The following is a 19,177-nucleotide window of genomic DNA, read 5'->3' on the forward strand; positions in this document are numbered from 1 at the left end:
TGACCGGCCATGACAGCCAAGAGCCCTCCCACAAAACATAGATTGGTACCGGTGTAAGTCAGGTCTACTAAACATTGTCTCTTTTTATGAATAATCTCACTACTAAGGATAGAATTTAAAACTCTTCGAGCGCCCCCACCCCTATTTTTTACAACTGTCACAACAAGGCGCAACGTCCCATCGAAATGCAATTCTCTATTGCTCTGAAGCAGCTTTGAGGTCTGGTTCAAGAAATCCTCAGCGGACAGCTCATCCCTAGTTCTTCTGACTGAAAACAAAGGGTTAGTTAAACGACGGCTCTCTAAACGTAACTGTACGTAATCATCAGGGCCTACCCTACCATTAACATCATCAAGAACTAGCTGTATCCCTCTGTGTATGGCTTCAACAGCCTGTTGAGCTGAATTTATTTGCTCAAGATGGACAAAACGAAACTCCTCACAATACACCGACCCCCCAAATCTAGGTAATTCACGTTGCCAACTTCTCACTCTCTCCATATACACCTCTGCATTTTCAGGGTTACTTGGGGGTTCCTCTACGGAACCATCAGTGGCATCTTCTACATCCGATACTAATTGAGAGTCAGACTCTGAGACGCCTCCGTGAGGGGCATTGGGAGTCAATGGGACTCCGTCTAGAGAGCACTCTGGGGAATTTTCTAAACCAGAGTCTGATTTCGCCTCCCCATTTTCAGACATGCCAGTTTGAGAGCCTCTGGTAGGGGGCATCTCTTTTTGTTTTTTTTCCCTCATTACCTCTTTAGCCCTTTTTAAAATTTTTACAGCGACCCTGGCCTGGAATTTTTTGGCAGCCATCTGTTTATCCCCCAAGCGCCGTCCGCCCTTTTGTTTACACACGAGCTGATGTGCACCCTTGAGGGTACCCCTTTCCACACCTAGTCATGCCTGATCAGAGCCACCCTTTCCAGCCCCCCTTTCTTTTAGGCCCCCTGAGGATTCAGCGTCCATCAGTTTTCTGAACAAAGCGTCGTATTTTTTCCAAATCTTTTTAGAATGCCGTAGTTTTAGACTCCCCGAAGATACAGCGTCCATCAGTTTTCTGAATGAAGCATCAAACTCTTCCCAAATACTAGAATATGGGGGATCTTTGTCAGTCCTTAGTTTTTTATTCACAACCCCTAGAGTGCCTGCTCTGGGTTTGTGAATGTGTGTGTTTCTGCACACATTCAGAGCCCCTAGAGTGCCTACTCCGGGTTTGTGAGTGTGGACGTTTTCGCTCACAGTTTTCTCAGGGCTTGGTGCGGCGGTGGCCACTGAGGAACTGGAGTTGTGTTTGCATGGTTGCAATACCTTGGCATCGCAGGTGTTTTCAATCCTTGGTTTTTTATTCACAATCCCTAGAGCGCCTGTTCCGGGTTTGTGAATGTGGGCGTTTTCGCTCACAGTTTTCTCAGGGCTTGGCGTGGCGGTGGCCGCTGAGGAACTGGAGTTGTCTTTGCATGGATGTTTTTTACCAGAGTGTTTTGTTTTGTCCTTGGGTTTGACGTAAATGAGGTTTGGACTGGGCTGATGCTTCATCTGCACTCTTGTGCTGTTTTGCGTTGTTAAAGGTCTCAAAGCAGATTCCTGGTTCTTTGGTGGTTCTCGGGGAGGGGTCCTTGTAGCTCCCACTACAGCCTTGTCAGAAGGGCTGCATATGCCTGCTTGGGGCAGGAGGGGGGAAAAAAAGCATTTTACAAAAATGTAACTTTGCCAGCTTTCTCACCCACACCTATGTATGTACTTAAAATACAAAACCTCATAAATTAACCAGACTAATAAGCAAAATATATTTACCCGGCTTCATCCATCCATCTGTCACTGATACTTGTGAATTTTTCTTTTCAATTGTCTCTTTCCTTTTTCTTTTGAGCATTTTTACCCGCTCAAGTTTTGACCGTGCTGTAAAGCAAACAACATTCTAATAAAACACATGAAACTGTCTAGTAAACTTTAAAATAAAATAAAATAATATCCATTAGAGTGTTTTTTCTATTTAAAAAAGTCATAGCTTTAAAACAAAATAATCCATTTCAGGCTGTACAACAATCACAGGTTTTGAGTTTATTTCTACCACTTTGAAAACAACCCCCCCATATATATTTTTTTTAAAAAAATACATCTCATTTTGCAAAGTAAAAACCCTGTTAATTGGAAACACACCATCACCATCAGTTTGTAGACATATACTTTTTAAAAACCGCCTATGTTTTACACACACACACACACACACACACACACAGAGAGTTTAAAACACTGTTTGCAACAAAATACTTTTCAATAAACCCACATGCTTTTAAAAAGATCCCTGGTTGTTCTGGCCCCCGCCCTGCCCCAGCCATGTGTGCTTGGGGTCTTTGGGGTAAGAAAAACAAGCCAAAATGTTAGTTAGTATTAGCTCCCAAATCCCTATTCAACCTATGTAATACCTGAAGTTATTAAGCACAACTACAGTTAAAAATGGTTTTTACCTTGGCCTGGTGATGAACTGCAACTTAAAGTTACTGGCTCCATGCTAAACAGATCACACTGCAATACAGATATGCACCATTATTTACTAAGATAGCATGGCCAAAAAATGGCATTATATAATATATATATATTTTCAGAGTTAAAAAAAAAACCCAGGGAACATACCTCCACTTGCAGCCCAGCAGCAATTCAAGAGAGTTTCTGTTGAAAGAGACAGTCTCCAAGCTACCTGAGGTTTTGTTGGTTTTTTTTTACACCATCCTAACTCTTTTGTTTCAAAATAGTTAGCAGGTTGATTGGATCACCCCTCCCTAGCATTCCCTTTTGTGATCGGGGGTGGGGAATAAGTTTTTCTGCACAATTGGGCTGCTTTTCTTTTTTTTTCTTTTTTAAGTTCAAATACTTTTTGTTCCCCCCACCCTGTAGGGCCTTCTTACAGTAACCATTTCAAGTGAGGGGCCCTTTGCAGATATCAATGAATGTCTTGGGGCTTGTTTTTGTTTTTAAAAACATGTTCTTTCATGCTTAAAGTTTGGTGGGACGGGGGGTGATTTCTAGAAAAAGTGCCCCGTGGCCTTCAACCAACTCCTGGGCCATATTTAAACTGGCCTATAGCGTTCCACCAACTCCAGGGGTTATATTTAAACTGCCCAATAGCATCTGCAAACTCCTGAGGTTTTATTTCATTTCATATTAATCAGAACTCACCATCCTCACCCACCCACCTCCCTTACTATGGGTGCACCCCCATCAAAATTAACCCTATGGCAACAAGGGTGAGTAATCACAGTCACCCTGGCTATTCAGTGAGGGGGGGGTGGTGGTTAAACCCGTTCAGTTCAACAGAATAAGTCAACTCTATTGTACTCAACCACATGTCTGAACCATCCCCGTTTGTTTTATTGTAAACACATTTTTAGGGTATTTTTCCCCCTCCCACAACATACATTTCAGCTTTTTTTTTTTTTTTTTGCTGTAAATGGGTCTCTCTTACACAAAAGACACAAGAGCTAGGTTCTCACAAACAATTTTTTTTTATTTAAAAGACATACAGCTCCTTCAAAACAAACCAAGATGCTCCATTAAAAAAAGAAAGAAAGAAAAAAAGACTTTAAGCTCCCTTAAGGGCCAGAGACCTTTTAACAGAAATACAAATAGTCACAAAGCCCTTTTCAATAGATTTTTTTTTTAAATTTACAGCTACCAAGTTTTATATCACATGTTTGGCACCTCACCATTTTCTAACTTAATCCTTTTAGATTTCTTACAAATAGCCTTTTTCTTAAGCAGGGTTCTGTAACTTTTTGTGCGGACCAGACGGTCAATATAACGCTCTAAGCAGGCATCTTCCGGTTTGGTCATTTTCTTTAAAACATGGTCAGGGTCTCCACTGAATTGCACAGCATTTATCAAGGTCACCCCTTGTGCTAAATGTTCTTGGGTTAGGCACAGACATTGCATAGCATAACCTATGGCAATCACAGTGTTTAATAAGCTTTCCAAACACAGCTCAGCACACAGGCCCCGGAGCTTGCAGTTTATATCCACTGAAGTCCAAGTCACACAGTCATGGTGCCGCTGGCCTGGTGCATCTATGACACAGCCCTCACAATCTTCAAAAAGCTTTTCCCTAAGACAGTGATTAAGAACAGAATAAACAGCAACGCGTACAATAGTCCGCATGACTTTGTTACGCTCACGACGTGGCACTGGCTCAGTCAGTTCCATGCCAAGCCTCCTCCTAAACTCCTCATAGCCGTCATCCTCGGAGTCCTCTTCAACATTTTGTATTGGCGTTGAGCAAAAACAAGGTGGGCCCGGTTCATCTTCGCTGCTTGGTGCAACGCTGTCCAGAGTCTCCGGGTCCTCTAGAAAGGCATCATCGAGCTGTTGAGAGATTTTTTTTTTCAAAAAAGAAACAGCGTAAGCACACCACTGCTTGGTTTTTGATTTACACAATCCCTGGTTCCTAGCCCCGTTACAACCCCATCCCGACCGTCACTTCTTAAGCATTCATTTACCTGAGCGTTCATCTTGTCCACTAGTGACTTCCCCGAGCTGCGATCACCTTCCTCCTCCCGGGGGGTGGACAACAAGAGGCCATCACACTCATCGTGGGGCCCCACAAGCGGCTGGGTTTCAGGGTCCGGGGTATCCATCAATGGCTGGGCCAAAGGGTCCTCCTCGGAACTGTCGCTGATGTAGCGCTTTCTCCATACAAGTCCAAAGGCCTTCGGGGCTAAAACAAAGTCCGAAGTTCTCACGGGGGTGGTGAAGGAGTCCATGTTTCCACGATTTCTAAAACACGCGCTCTTGGTAAAAGACAGCCTCTTCTGCCCGACGCTGGGCCTTATGGGGTGATGGTGCTGCGCTCTGATTGGCAGAGGGGTCATACGCCCCTCTTCTGGGTGGTTCACCCCATCCCAGAACCTGCCCTATTTTGGTCAAATCTGCTCTCGGGCCGGCCTGATTGGTAGAGGTTGGTGGGAGGAGTTGTTAGAGGGGTCACCGAATCATTTCCGGACGGGTCACCCCGCCCCCGGAACTCATCCTAATTGGTCAAATCTCCTCTTGGTCCTATCGGAACAAAACCCCTCCTGATTGGTAGCGGGGTGGGGGGAGGAGTTGTTAGAGGGGTCACAAGACCCACTTCCAGAGAGGACACCCCCACCCCGGAACTCGCCCTGATTGGTCAAAGCTCCTCTCTGGGAGGTCCTACGGGGCAAAACCCATCCTGATTGGTAGAGGGTGGGGGGGGGGAGGAGTTGTTAGAGGGGTCACAAGACCCACTTCCGGAGAGGACACCCCGCTCCGGAACTCGCCCTGATTGGTCAAAGCTCCTCTTGGGGGGGAAGTCCTACGGGGCGAAACCCATCCTGATTGATAGAGGGCAGTGGGAGGAGTTGTTAGAGGGTTCACATGACATACCTTGCTTCCAGTCACGTGGCAGCCTTGACCCTGGAAGTAATACCCCATGGGGCAGGACTTCCGGTGGGGGGGGCAGAGGTCAAGGGGTGGGGTTAAAGGGGTCAAGGGGTGGGGAGGGTGTCACATGACACACCTTGCTTCCGGTCATGTGGCAGCCTTGACCCCGGAAGTAATAACCCATGGGGCGGGACTTCCGGTGGGTGGGGCTAATAGGTCAAGGGGCGGGGCTGAGGGGGTCAAGGGGCGGGGCTGAGGGGTCAAGGGGCGGGGTCAGGGTTTGATTGATGGTAGGGCCCTTATACTACTAGAGATCCTGAAATTGTTTCCTTGATTCAAGTTTTCCATGTGCAAGCAGCTTCAGAAATCTTGCCCTGAAAACTGCACTTGTAAATTTGGAGCCAGATCCTGCTTCCACTGAAATCAATGGAAGCGGCTTGTGGGTTTTTTGCAGTATGTGCAAGGACACAAAACCATTTTATGCAAAATTTTGGCTCTAAGAAAGTGACTGTCAAATTCCCCAAACAGTAAAAAAGTGCAAAGTAATTATGAACCTAAAAACAGAGCAAAATTTCAAATATCCCATTGATTTTCCTTTCTTCTATATATGACTACCTAGTCATAACAATGGCCAGCAGTATTGTTCTTTGTTGGCCCATTAGATTACAATATTGCTCCATAACCAGTTGATGGAGGATGCATTTCTCAGTGTCTTTCTTCCCCTCCAGGAGAAAATTTGTTAAGGACAAATTCACTCCTCGTGTAAGTGAATTTGATGTCTGTTGACTTTAGTAAATTAATACCTGCTTATGATAGCAATGATTTTGATTCATAATCTTTAGCAAGGCCTATTTTAGATTTTGTAATAAGGTTAATGGGACATTCAGAATGCTAGTTAGGGATATGTTCAGACTTCGTCTATAATCCCCTATTTCCAAATACTCATAACTTTCTCAAACTTATTTTGAGGATAAAAAAATTTGATGTTTGGTCTCAGACCAATGATAAAGCTATTTTGGAAAATCTGAAGGAAATCACTTAATCTCTTCTTATCTCACTTTCCCATCTGTAAATTGGGGATAATAATACTTCCTTTCTCCCATCCTCTCTTTGTTCTTGCCAAGATGTGAGACAAGATTGGATAGGCATCTGAAATCGATGGTCAGCGATCCATTGGTGATATATAATGAGAGACTCAAATAGCTCTATCTATTTAGCTAACAAAGAGAAGTTTAAGGGGTGACTTTTGATGATGGTCTGTAAGTATCTAGATGGGGAACAAATATTTAATAATGGACTCTTCAAACTAGCAGAGAAAGGTATAATGTGATCCAATGGCTGAGGCTAGACAAGTTCAGACTGGAAATAAGGTGTACATTTTTAAGCAAGAGAAATTAACCATTGTAAGAATTTACCAAGGGCTGTGGTGAATTTTGCATCACTGACAATTTTTAAGTCAAGATTAGATGTTTTTCTAAAAGATATGCTCTGGGAATTATTTTGGGGAAGTTCTATGCCCTGTGTTATACAGAAGGCCAGACTAGATGATCACAAATAGTCCCTTTTCAGCCTTGGAATCTATGAATCTTTGAAATTGGCAACCGGACATTAAAGTTAAAGTTAATAGTCTTATATCCAATGACTGGACGTTTTTTGCTGCGTGTGCATTCCAATGACTTCTACTAGGAGTTTTGCATGAGTAAAGATAGAGGATTTGGCCAGCAGCAGTTAAACATTTCCATCAAAACTATTTTTCATTGGAAAATTAGATTTTTGATTAAATAAAATCTTTCACAAAAGGGTGTCCACTTTCCTCAGAAAATTTCAGTTTCTGACTGAAAAACCTAACACCCAAAACCCTAAAAGATTTCAGTTTTCAGCCAGAACGTACCATGACCAAGAATTCCTATGATGCACTGTGGTGACCTAGCAAGCGGGGATACCATAGTGCATCATGGGGATGTAGTCCAGTCAGGTCCAGAAAGGAGATGGGGGGCATAAAGCTCCCAAATTACAACTCCCATGAGGCATCACAGCAGCATTTCTGAATTTTTTTGTTTTCAGCCAAAAGTTTTCAGCCGAATATTTTCAGTTTTCTATTTTTTGCCAAAACGTCAAAATTTTCTGTGGGGAATAAAAATAATCCTACTAGGACTAGATTAGGCCAATTAAATTAAATTAGACCAAATGGCCAACATTTCCAAAATTGGGTGACTTAAGGCAAAAAGAGTTGCAGGTCGTTGTCTCTGAAAAATCTGGCCACTTGTATTTAGATAATTGCATTTAGATATTTAGTGACACTCTGAGTACCTTTCCCAGACCTGAAGAAGAGCTCTGTGTAAGTTTGAAAGCTTGTATCTCTGACCATCAGAAGTTGAGCCAATAAAATATATTAGTTCACCCTCTTGTCTCTGTATTTTTGTACCTAACTTTAAGCAGCCAAGTTTGAATGTTTTTACCTCAGTGCTCCATATGGGCAGATGGTCTAGTAACAAAGTAGTGCCAATTATTTAATATATTTTAGGCACACTCCTTCTTGTGAGGTGCATTAATATTGAATCAATGTTCTTAGTCCACAACCATCACTACGGTAACTGATAGTCTACATAGCGAAAAGGAACAAAACATCCTTATGAAGCCTATTTGGCAATAATTGTGGATCTTTCTTACAGCAGCTCTACAAAGTGAAATTTCATGAGGTACTGCATCATTTCTTTTCCTAACTGTATATTCTGTTCAAATGCCAATAATGGCTGAGTGTAGAATTATTTTCACTGACCTGCAGAAATGGGTGGAACATCAGACACTCCATTAAAACAGTTAATTAGGGAAAAATTTAGATGGGAATAACACTTGTAAGTTGGTCATAGAGCATGCTGGCAGGCATACTGAACCTCACTTTGGATTCAGAACAAAACAGCACTTTGAGCCACATACTCAAAATCGTCCCTAAATGAAAGTAACACAAATCTCTCCATGAGAAATAGCACACATTGGGATGCATTTTCACTCTTCTTTTCCTCTAAAGAGACAGGAAATCCTATGAATGGCATCTCTTAATGGAAGCCTCATTATTATGGTTATTGATTGATTATGGTTAAGCAAGAAAAGTTATATTAAATATTCCTCTATAGCAACCTTCCCCACAGCTGATTTTTGCCAAACCCATTCTTCAGTGCTATTAAATCTACACTGTGTGTGACCCTGCACAATTTCCAAAATGTTAAGTGTTCCAGCATCTCATTCATTCGTTGATGCCACCTTGACTCTTACTTCATCTTTAGGAGAGTAAGTGCCTGTTCCTTGGCATATCTGGGACATGGAAAATGGCCACAACTGTTTCATGACTTAAGTCAGAGCCTATGTTGACACCTCCCTTTAATGTGGAAGGTCAGCTCAGTGGTGAACAAGTGCAGTAATGTTAAAAGAAATCAGACTTTGTTTTTTCACCTAATTGTCTGCAGTTTTCTTCTTTAATCAATGCTTTGTGCCCATGCACGCATCAAAAGCTTTCTGGACAATCAGAATAACAAGCTAGTTTCCAAAAAGCGCTTTCTGAATTGATTTTCACAATTGAAATTATTCTGTTTTGAAAAGAAACCCATCCATGTAAACCTACTCCCTTTTAAAACAGAACAAAAATATGACCCAATACATGATCAAGGCAACAAAGATTAAGGTTTGGGAGGGGAGAAACCTTCAGTTTAGAAAAAAGAAAAGGAGGACTTGTGGCACCTTAGAGACAAACCAATTTATTTGAGCATGAGCTTTCGTGAGCTACAGCTCACTTCATCGGATGCATACTGTGGAAACTGCAGAAGACATTATATACACAGACACCATGAAACAATACCTCCTCCCACCCCACTCTCCTGCTGGTAATAGCTTATCTAAAGTGATCGTCAAGTTGGGCCATTTCCTGCACAAATCCAGGTTTTCTCACCCTCCGCCCCCCCACAGACAAACTCACTCTCTTGCTGGTAATAGCCCATCCAAAGTGACCACTCTCTTCACAATGTGTATGATAATCAAGGTGGGCCATTTCCTGCAGAAATCCAGGTTCTCTCACCCCCTCACCCCCCTCCAAAAACCACACACACAAACTCACTCTCCTGCTGGTAATAGCCTATCCAAAGTGACCACTCTCCTTACAACCTGCATGAAAATCAAGGTGGGCCATTTCCAGCACAAATACAGGTTTTCTCACTCCCCCACCCCCATACACACACAAACTTAGAAAATGGTTTTGCAATGCTTATGATTTAGTACTATATTAGTGCACAGAAATTAAGCCTTCACATGCCTGTGAGCAGACATGTCACTGTACATTTAGTAAAGCAGAGGTCTTCCAGCAGTAGCAGTCACATGGATGACATTTCCAACTTCATGTGGACATCTGGTCAGGCCTGGTTCATGGTACGTCCAAGGTTCAGCTTGATAAAAGTAGTAATTTTGCAGGTAAGGAAATAGCTAGAGTATAGAAGGCTGAGCAACAAGAAATGGCTTCTAGTCCCAGCTGTCACTGCCTTGCTATCGAACCTTATGGCTTTGATCTATGGCATGTGCTTTGAGACTGTTCTGTAGTAGGAGATGCAGGAAGAATTCTGACTGACTTCCTCTTGGGACACTAATGAAAGCAGTGGCACTGCCCTAAACTAGTGCCTCTGGTCCCCAACCAGACTGTGCCTGGTTTCCAAACAGGGGTGCAAGGTGCACACTACCCTTGTCCACTCCCCTCCCCCGTTGTATTCCCAAGGCCTACCACCTCTGTGTGTTTGTTTCCCCATCTATAAAATGAGGGCAATAAATAATCTTCACTCATCATCACAAAATGATTTTAGATCCATGGATGAAAAATGGTATATAAGACCTACATATTATGACAGGTTTCAGAGTAACAGCCGTGTTAGTCTGTATTCGTAAAAGAAAAAAGAAAAGGAGTACTTGTGGCACCTTAGAGACTAACCAGTTTATTTGAGCATGAGCTTTCGTGAGAAGTGAGCTGTAGCTCACGAAAGCTCATGCTCAAATAAACTGGTTAGTCTCTAAGGTGCCACAAGTACTCCTTTTCTTTTTTCTTTCTACATATTATGTTAACCGATAGTGACCAAATCAAATATGTGTTTTGTGCCTATGATATGTACTAGAGAGATATTCCTGTAACTGTAGCTGACAATTGTGATAATCTGTCTCATAAAATTATTAGCACTGAGAAATCTACTTAACACGGCAAATAGGAAGCTAGAAAGGAATTTAACCAGAAGTTTCCTATCTTTGACTGGTATCTTTGAGTGATATTTAGCCTTCTTTAGGGAGACTAAAATATTTTGTTGCACTAGCAACAAAGTACCGGACTCATAGCTTATATTGTCATCATGCTATCAATAGGTCCACACGTTCCCTTTGGCTGGATGTCCGAGGCCATTTTAATGTGTAAAAGGAGACTAGTAGTCCCTTGTGTGCAAAATACTCCACCACTTATATTTCAGTACTGTAAAAAATGCTTGTTTTATTACGTTAGCTGGATTGATTTCCCTCTTTGCAGTTACAGTATTGCAATTCGTTTGTTTTTTAAACTTCAACATGCTATGTCTTTTAGGGGGATTGGAAGAGACTGGCAAATATAATGCAGATCTAAATATCATATCTGCATCTAGAGATTTTATTATGAGACATTCAGGAATATGTGGAGAGGAGGGAGAATGAGAAGCAGCCAGCATCTGTAGAATGACATCAATACCTAATACATCTTATTACGGGAGTTGTGGTGCTAGGTGGAAGATAAAGACCTCGGAAATGTATGCTTCTAGTAGGTGTCACTGATTTTTAAAATTATGCACTCCTCCCTCTGCTGAATGGGTCCAGTTTGTACTAGGAGCAATAGGCCTGAGAAGATCGCCCAGTATAGCAACATGTAGCAGCAGTAGAAGAGTCCCAAGCAGCAGTTGCGACTGACTAGAAAATGAGAAAGGCCCAGCAAGTACCCTGGCTAAAAGATGACAAAGCACAGTAGCTCAGTGTGCATGTGTACACATTACGCATAAAGATGAGAGTCATTTATAAACTGGTAGCACACCAGGAGAAGCATTGCTCAGAACATAGCACACAAGAAAGGGCCTAATCCAAAGTGTACTGAAGTCAATGGGAGTCTTATCATTGCTAAGGCTAGGCCCATTGCCCTCTTCCCCTCCTGCCATACACAGAGTTCTTTACTGGGGTTGTCTTGGCAGGGCCCACGTGAGCAGTGGGTCTTGATATCAACACCACTGAGTGCATAGGGCATCTCCTCCCTCTCAAATATAAAGTTTCAGGCTGCCTGAGTCATAGAGTTTAAAGCCACAAGGGACCACTAGATCAGCTAATCTGACCTCCTGTGTACCACAGGCCACCAACACCACTCTCAGGCTAAACCCAACAAAATAAATGAGACCCACAGAAGACTAAATTATTATATGCCACAGGCAGAGAATAGGAGGGACTGAGGTCCACCAGTGCTTGAGGTCCCCCCAACGTCAGGGAAATGTTTTAATGAGAAATACCCAGGTAATCCTGGCAAGTAACCTGCACCAGCACACTGCAGAGGAAGGTAAAAGAAAACCCAAGGTAATTGCCAATCTGACCTGGTGGAAATTCCTTCCTGACCCTACATACAGTGACCAGTTAGACCCTGTGCTTGTGAGCAAGAACCAGCGAGCCAAGCACCTGAAAGAGAGAATGTTTGGTGCCACCTCAGAGCACTGCCCCTCTCCCACCCCCACCCAGTGTCCCATCTCCAACTTTAGCCATCCCTAATGTGTCAGATGAAAGAGATTAAAAAACTGGCGGGGGTGGGAGGAATCCCTTCCTGACACCTGCAGGTGGCCAGCAGAAGCCCTGATACATGAGCTTTAGGAGCAGACGATATAAACTGGAAGTGATTCCCAGGGCTGTTCAGCCCTATCCCAACCCTCACCCCATCATAGAACTGCACTCATAAATTTGTCCAGCTCTATCTTAACACTAAGTTGTGTGCCCCCACAAGTCCTATTGGGAGGCCTATCCAGAACATCACCCTTCCGATGGTTAGAAAATTTCTTCTAATTTCCAGCCTGAATGTGTTCATAGGCCAAAAATCCATTTGTTCTGTACCAATGTTGTCCTTTAGCTTAAATAGCTCTTCACCCTCCCTGGTATTTACCCACCTAATGTATTTATAGAGAGCAATCATATCCCCCTCAGCCTTTTTTTTTTTTTGTGAGACTAAACAAACCAAGCTCTTCCAGTGTCCTCTCATAACTTTAAGATAGGCCCTCCATTCCCCTGATCATCCTAGTAGCTCCTCGCTATACTATTTTCCAGTTTAAATTCATCTGTCTTGAACATCGGTGACCAGAATTGTACACAGTGTTCCAAATGAGGTCTTACCCAGACCCTGTACAATGACATTAATACTTCTCTGTCTCTACTGGAAATTCCTTGCCTACTACATCCTAGCACTGCATTTGCCTTTTACACAGCCACATCACATTGGTGGCTCATAGTCATCTTGTGATCAGCCCACACACCTGGTCTCTCTCCAACTGCTAAGTCCCCAGTTTGTAGCAAAAATTCTTGTTACTAGACCTTAAATGCATGATCTTGTACTTTGTACTGTTGATTTCATCCCATTTCTGTCACTCTAGTCTTTGACATAATCCAGATGTTCCAGTATAATATTCCAATCCTACTTTGTATTGAAGATGCCTCCCAATTTTGCACTACCAGCAAATTTCATTAGCACACTCCCTGCTTTTAGTGCCATGGCCATTAATGAAAAATATTGATTAAAACTGCTGGATCCTTGAGGAACTCTGCTAGTAATCTCTCTCTAGTCCGACAACTCACCTTTCAGAACAACCCATTGCCTTCTCCCCTTTAGCCAATTCCTTATCCACCTTACAATGCTTGTATTGATCTCTATCTTCCCCAATTTAACTAATAATTTCCCATGTGGCACCATGTCAAATGCTTTACTGAAATCCAAATATGTTAGATCTACTGAACTTCAGTTAGCTAAAAAAATAATCTGTTATTTTCTCAAAGAAGGAAATCAAGTTAGTCAGGCATGATCTGAAGACCCAGGCAGACATCACTGCTTTGGTTACACTTGGGTCATGTTTCCCAGTTTTTCTTTCCAATCACGAGGGCTAGACATTGATTATTCTAATATAGTCACCAGACTCCAGAGCTGGGGCCATAAGCATGGGTCTGTAGTGGCTATGCCTTAATTTGGCCCTGTTCAGGAGGGCCTAGGAAACAACTTTGCCACTCCAATATAAAGGATTCCTGTGCACCCTGATCACATCACTGTATTATCTATTCAGATTGTAAACTTTTGGTGGCAGGGACTTATTACATGTTTGTATAGTGCCTAGCACAATGGGCCCTATATTGCAATTTGGGCCTCTAGGTGCTACCATAATACAAAAAGTAATCTGATCAGAGCTGACTTAAAGATCTTGGGGTATGGAAGATGGTCATAAGGGATTACACCAAACTTAAAGGACTCTTATTTGACTTAACATTTGTGCAAGGTCTTTTAAGTTTTGACTGCCTCTTGGTGCAGAAGAAGAGACCACTTATTTGTTCCTTTCTATCCTAGTCAGTAGTTGACGGTTTTACACTAGTTTATATTCTCAAGACTTTCTTTGGAAGGGTAGCCACCTTTGGAGCTCCTGGAACACTGAACTGAGACCTTAGGGGTCCTACCCTCTGGACTACAACAATGGCTCCAGAGCCTACGGACACCATTTTCCAGCCTGCTTAGGGTTCGGGCATGGACACAATAGACTGGAAACTCTACAAAAGCCAATGGGGAGCTTCAGATGGAGTGACTTATATAGACAGTTTGCTGGGCCAATGAGGAGACAGGACTGCTCAGTCCTTCAGCGGGAGGGACAGGCCACCTCAGACACAAAATGTTTAGTTTTGGTTTGGGGCTGTTTGAGTTTAGAGCTGAGCTGAGATAGGACAAGCGGCCTTTAAGGCTGTCAATCCAGCACCGTCTATGAATTCACCATTTATTTTTAACAAAGGGAGAGTATGTCTTTCTGGAATAGTCACACCACAAAAAGAATATTAGCCAGCTTGCAAAATAAACATGGTCCAGCATTATTTTTACATGCCAGTTTTCTCTTTTTGGTATTCTGTCATGTGGCCAGTTTAATGCTTGGGTTAAAACACTGTTACACTACATATATCTATCCTACCATGTGGCAGAAATGTGAGGAATGTATGCAAGAAACAGCAGCTTGTGTATAATTCCCATGTCACAGAACCCAATAACTGAAATGGCCAACATTTCCAGGGGCTGCTTAGCTCACCTAAAGAGAAAACTTGCAGTGTGTGTGTTCAAAGAGGTAGCAGAGTCATTAAAGCTGGAGCAGTTCTTGTGCAAGATCCAGTGAGCATGTTACATACTCATAAACAGATAAGTCTGAATGGTTTTCAGCCGTGCAAATGTAAATGAAACCTGCTGAAGCAAGCCTTAGGTATGCCATCTATGTGTCTGACTTAGAGTTCAGAGGAATTAGGTAAGTATATGACCAAGAGGAATGAAGAAACTTGCATCAGCACAGTGGATCAGATACAGGCACTGGGTATTTAAAAGAGCATGTCTGTGTGGAGATATTTTACATGATTTTAAAAATACCTTTTTATTCCCTGTTGTTTCTATACCCACTGGCATCTTGAAATGGGAATTTCTCTCTCTCATTTCATTTTCCTCTGCTGTGCACACTGCTCTGTTATAGCACTGCTCATAAAAGACTGGCTACTGACATTGATTTCTTTATGTATTGGTTTCTTTTCATTCCGTGCACCACATTTAATAGGGTATATACACACCTGTAATTACTGCTTTGAAATGAAAATACATGGTCATTACAGATAACGAGTCTCATTTTCTGTTTAACCCGCACCCCACCCCCTGCTTGCCCTTCTCAGGCACTGTTTCTTGTTTTCTCATATCCTAACAATCCCCTAACATCCCTGGCAAGCACTAGACTGCAAGCTGTCCCCTGCATCCTAATGGACTGTCTGCCTCCCATTCCACACCTGCCTCTCAGTGCCATTGGCACAACCTGCTTTCATTTACCTTCTCTTACCATCCATGGTGATTCCTACCACCCTCCCTTGCTGAACTACAGAGCCAGCCTCCCTCACTCGGCTGGTTCCATCTTAAGGGTTGGGAGTAGAGCTGGGTGAACATCGTGTGTCAAACAATTTATTCAACTAATTTAGCCTATTTCTTCCACTTGTGATTTTTCTATGAAGACGCCACAGTTATTACATATCTGTTTGCAATCATCAGTAATTCACTGACCAGTTTATTACAGCGTATTTCAGCCCATGGATTGCTGTTAAACTATTCACCATGATTAATGCTTTGAGCATTTGCTATTGTCATGATCTTCACTCGTGGGGAACACTGTCTAGTGGTCAGGGCTTAGGCCCTTTGACCCTGCACAGGGGGTTTAGCAGGGAAGGCCAAGCCCTTCTACTCCACTGGGCTCCAGTCCAGGGCCCTGTGAGGGCAACAGAAGGGTCTGAGAGCCAGGCTGCCCTCCCTGAGCCACTTTCTACCACCCCTCTATTGTCCACAGTTTGCAGTCTGTACAGGAAAGCATGAAGCTCATCACATGGCACCTCTCCTTGAGAGTGTGTGGAGGCGTGGTTACTCCCTCCCTCTGGGAGCAGCATCTGCCTCCTTTCACGCCAGGTCGTCGAGCCAGGTTAATTCCAAGTCTCTCCCCTTCAGGGTAGTCCACACACAAAAATAAGGGGAATTAACACAAATAAACTGAGTCTATATGAGAGAGAGGGAATGCCTCAATCTCAAGTAGTCTGAAGTAGGTACTCCCTTCCCCCAGGGAGGGACCAACAACCTATAGGCAGTTGTTGTAGAGAGAGATTCTGCCCTCCCTAAGCTGTCCTCCCTTCCCTGGTCTGCCCCCAAGTGAACTGATCTGCTCCCTTTTAACTCCTCCTCGAGCTTGTGCATCTCATGCAAGTGTGGCAGGGTGGGGCTGGCCAAGCCCAGAACAGCTCTCTAATCCCTTACTGCCAATGTGTAGGGTTTGAATACCCCATCACAGCTACCTATTATTTACTGTTCATACTATTGGGTCACTTATGTCACATGATATTGTTTTTGCTCCCTAATTGGATTGCTCCTAAGCTCACAATGCCCATGCAACCCCCCTGGCATAAATATTTGTGCAACTACACATTTCAGTGAGTATCCATGGCACTTTCTCCTTGTGCAAATATTTTTGTGAACAAACCTTTGCTCGTCCCTATGTTCGCAGAAAATGACTAAAAGCAATATTTGTATTACAGTGCAGGTTGTATTCAAACAAATGTTTATGTATACTACTGAAATGTTCACCTAGCTCCAAATGAAAACAAGTAGTGAGGAAAGTGGAAACACGCAGCACTCTGCCAGCAGTTTTGAAAGGAGCTCCAAGAGCAGAGGGAGTTGGGTGGCGCAAGTTTTGACCTACCAACTCTCAGCCAGAAATGCTTCCTCCATCCCGAAGTGCACCTCCTAATGGTTACCCTCAAGCAACAGCTATTTATCAGGTGTCATCCATTTGGTAATTAAGAGTTTTCCTACAGATTAACGGAGATGAGCATGGACATAAACAGTTTGAGAAATGCATAAATCTTGTAATTGCATTAACTCTGTAAACTTGATAAAAGAATTGCAAAAGACCTCCCAATTTTGATGGTATTTATTTAAATGAAAAGGGTGAGTACTGTGTTCTCATAGTAATGCTGAATACTTGTGTCTGTTCTTTTCTAGTAAAACCACAAAGAGTTAATTCACTTGCATACTTTCAAGCGAGCACATTAGTTATTCTGTATAAAATGTATAAAGACAATTAATGGAACAAACTATAAAAGGCCTCTTCTTACCTCAGGGTGGGGGAAGAGGTAAACTAACCTCAAAATGAATTTCAATCAGTGAATTAACAGATATCTCAGTTCAACTAAGAAACCTGTCCTGTGATGCTTTAGTGGAAATGCTAGCAGAGCAGCATACAAATAATATACATATCTTGCAGATTACATAATTTATTTGGCAATGTTTCATTCAGTAAAGTAAACTTCAGAAAACTGCAGTGGAGCCTTCTTATAAATTAGCTCTAATGTCTAAAATCCCATGAGCTTTGAAATGTTAAAAAAATACATAATGTTGCTGAGCAACATGGCTCAGCCTTAACAACTTTTCCTTGTATAAAGCGTCCCAGAAAAAGGACTACTGTGGGGGTTGTGTAAGTACTCACCCTATGGGTAGTGCTATTTTACTGCAATCCTTTCAGGAACAGTTTACACAGAATGCTGACGGAATCCAATTATAAAGGAGTCTCCAGGGCTATTCTACTACCCTTCACTCTCTGTGTGAAGAAACATGGCCCAGCATGTTCCCCCACCCCCTTCTCTATAATCACCTCCATAAACTTTACCATTAACATTAGAGAACTAAAACTGCTATCATCCAATTTTCATATAAAATCATCTTTAATAGATTTAAGAATAAATCAAAACTCAAATCTTTCTCCTTGTTTTTTCTCTCTCTCTGCTTTATTAAAAACTGTGATGTGGGCTTTTAAAATGGACTTGGCATCATTTAGTGTAGGGATATTGTATACATTGAATGCCGATGGAGTTTCAACTTCTGTACCTCCGAACTAGGGGCCCATTCAGCAAGGTGCTAAGAACCTTCAACTCCCATGGGAGTCTGCAGTAAGGATAGCTTACCTGGTTCAGATACATTAAGAATTTATTCAGATTTTTGCCCTAAACAAACTAAACCAGAACCAAACCTTTTGTTAAGGTTTGAAAAATTATAAATGAACTTGTCTTTGTGTGTTCAGTTTCATTTTCTTGCTATCTTGTTTCAGCTAGAAGTAGAAGCAATGAAAGACCCCAAGAAAGGCTAATCTTTCAAAGGAAGAACGGTCTTGTGACCAGGGCACAGTAATTCTGGATTCTGGTCCCAGACCTGTCATTGATTCTCTGGGTGGGCTTGAGCAACTCTCCAAGGGGCTGATCCATCTCCCCAAAAAGTCACTGGGAGTCTTTCCATGAACTTTAATGGGAGTTGGATGAGGCCCTTAAACTCTCAACAGTCGCTTCATTGCCCCACCCATAAAGCTGGGATAATAATATTTCTTTCTGACAAGGCAAGTGAGAGGATTACTTCATTAATGTTCATAGCACTGTTGAGGTCCACAGATGGAAGGCATTATGTTAGTGCAAATTATTATGATTTATCATCATTCTCATGGTATTTCCAAATGTCCTAACTCACTAAAACTAGGAAGTTCTGAAAATCTTGTTAGAGAACTTCTTCTCAAGTGATTTCAAACCCCATTTCTGATCCAGAGATGTTTTGGAATGAATTCATTGGTATTGGGATGTTTGGATGTTTATTGAAGCTGAGCCTTTAGCTCTTTTGAGATTCCCCACTCATCGATATTCTGAACACAGGCGCACGGAACATGGCGTAAAAGAGACTCCCTAAACTTTAACAAGTTTATTAGGTCATTAGTGCAGCAGCTGAGACACTGGGGCCAAATATTTCGATTTGGTTTCCTAAAACCTGAAGTAGGTTTCTGACCATCAGAGAAGTGAGGTACTGGAACAGCCTCCCAATAGGAGTTGGGGGGTGGGACAAAAAACTTAATTAGTTTCGAGAGAGCGTGACAAATTTATGAGTGGAATTGTATGATGGGGTTGCTTGTGGGGGGAGG

This window comes from Natator depressus, chromosome 2 (genome assembly GCF_965152275.1).
Source record: "Natator depressus isolate rNatDep1 chromosome 2, rNatDep2.hap1, whole genome shotgun sequence".
In the NCBI taxonomy this organism is placed as follows: Eukaryota; Metazoa; Chordata; order Testudines; family Cheloniidae; genus Natator; species Natator depressus.